Source organism: Euleptes europaea, chromosome 5, assembly GCF_029931775.1.
Source record: "Euleptes europaea isolate rEulEur1 chromosome 5, rEulEur1.hap1, whole genome shotgun sequence".
NCBI lineage: Eukaryota > Metazoa > Chordata > Lepidosauria > Squamata > Sphaerodactylidae > Euleptes > Euleptes europaea.
Genome location: NC_079316.1, coordinates 74,908,793 through 74,911,440, shown reverse-complemented (window position 1 = coordinate 74,911,440; position 2,648 = coordinate 74,908,793).

The window sequence follows — 2,648 nt, the reverse complement described above, 5'->3', positions numbered from 1 at the left end:
GATGCCAGCAGGCAAGGGGCAGGATTAAAGACACAAATAACCTGTGATTATCACACTCACTAAAAACAAGGCTACCTCAAGGCCATGGTGCAGCAAGCCGCTCAGGAGGTAGTTCAGCTGGGCCATCGCTGAACCATCCCCAGCTGTGTAAAACTACCACCCCCTCAGGATTGTGCTATCAGACACAAATAATCAGGCTCATGTTAGCTTTTTCAACTAAAAGAGGTTTTTCAATCACAACAATCTAATTTGGACAGATGTGATTTTTGCAACTAAACCCCACCTCGAAGAGGTAACTAAGATTGTTTTCAGCACACCTCTTTCCCACACCAAAACCTTTCCATTTCTTAGTTTGAAAATGTTCCTTCTTATCTAGATCAGGGAGCATCCTCACCTAATCAGATCTGTGGCCCTTAGGGGGACACAGGAGATGCTGGTTTTGAGTGATTTTACCATACAGATTAGTTGTTCACTACAGAGGTTAAAGTCTTCACTAGGCTGGGTGGCTCCAAAGCTGGTCCTCTGGGGAAAGTTCTAAGGCAAAGTCCTGCTCATCTTACAGTGCCAAATCCGATTGATGAGATGATGAGGGCTGACAACAGGGTGGTCTGGAATCAACAAGTTCACCCTCTGATAGTGACATAGCCAACATGAGAGATTGGCCTGATGGTGAAGTGGTGCTTGGAATCAGAGTGGGTTCGGGAGGGATGGCCATTTCAAAACCATGGACTTATGAAGGGAGGAAGAAGAGAACTTGGATTACTTTGATGACAGTAACTCTTGTGGTTATTACAAGCCTTTTTTTTTTTGTATAAATTTTATTAGGTTTTATACTATAAATTTTCCATTACAATAAACAACATCTATAACAATATAAAATTTCAATTCTAACTTGAAGTTATTATGATTCCATAACATATAGTAATAAAAAAAAGAAAATGGAAAATCTGTGACTTCCCCTTCACCTCCATCTGCCTCTTAATAAAAAGTTCATCCCGTCGTAGTTAATCTAATCTTGATGCTCTATCAATATCATTTAACAAAAAGAAAACCATAATCTGTTAGTAAATATAATTATACTTATTCATTATAAAAAAGACAAAGAAATCCTCTGGATCAGATTAGAAAATATTCTTCCATTTTTCCCAATTTTAACTCATATTCACAATAATGCATCCACGCCTCCCATTCCCCCAAAAACCGAACCTCACTTTCTTCATTTAAAATGGCTGTGAGTTTTGCCATTTCTGCCACTTCAAACATTTTAACAATCCAGTCTTTTTTCTCGGGAATTTCGATCCCTTTCCATTTCGCTGCATAAAGCAGTCTCGCAGCTGTTGTGGCATAAATCAAAAAGGTTCTTTGTGTTAATAAGTCGTCTGGAATCATACTCAATAACATCATTTCTGGTGTTTTGGGTATATTTTTTTGTAATATTAGTCTCAATTCATTGTAGATCATGTCCCAAAAGTCTTTAGCTTTATCACAGGTCCACCACATATGATAAAAGGAACCGATTTCTTTGTTACATTTCCAACAAATAGGGGACATTGTTTTGTAAATCTTTGCAATCTTCTTAGGTGTTAAATACCATCTATACATCATTTTATAAATGTTTTCTCGCACTGACTGTGCTTTTATTCCTTTTAGGTCTATTATTATTACAAGCCTTTTTAGGGGGAGGTTCTGAAACACTTTTCCTGGGTGATTCTGGGGTAGTAGTGGATTGCACCTTTTTTCGGTGTTGTGGCCAGAGCTGAGGGCTCTAAAACCTGTCTTGGTCTGTTGGAAATGATGATGATCAAATCTGCCTTTCTGGATTTGGTTTTGGTGTTGTGATTGGCTGATTGTCAAAAGCAGCACTGGATAAAACATTCTCCCATAGCTTTCAAATGTGTTGCTCTGTCGTATCTTGCTCTCAAAGTGAACTGCCTACACATAGGTAGGGTTGCCAGGTCCTCCCTCTTCACTGGTGGGAGGTTTTGGGGGGCAAGGTCAGGTGGTTGCACCCAGGTTCAACATGCTTACGTAACTTCCAGGTTTAATCCTGGAAGCACCACATTGTGAAGGGGTCCTTTGAGTTGTAAAGGGCCCCTTCACGATGTGGCACATCTGGGACTAAACCCAGAAGTAACATACGCACATTATGCGCAGCTGCTGCTTCAAGCAGGCTGCTGGATTGGCGGGCAATTGCCCACCAGTTCCAGCAACCTGACAACCCTACATATAGGGCACCTTGAGATATCATGCTCTTCACTGAGGTATAGTAAACACTAGGTATGGTCATCCATAAGGGGAATTTCCCCTGCAAGACATGCATTTTTTAATGAGCTCTTTCAGGTTCTCTTGGAGATAGGTGATGATGTCTCGGGTCTCAATGCTGTCTCGTCCCTTCCAAGCCTCTTTCAGGATGTCCATTGGCCCCCTTGGTTGATGTCTAAAGAGCAGCTTGAAGGGACTGAACCCTGAACTTTGTTGTGGCACTTCTTGGTACCTGAAAAGGAAATGCTGCAGTCTTTGGTCCCAGTAAAGGTAACCCCTGTGCAAGCACTGGATCATTACTGATCTAACACACTCTAAATATGGGATCTTTGGATATGACTGGGATAGAATGATAGAAAGCAACTATCAATAATAGTAGCATGTTT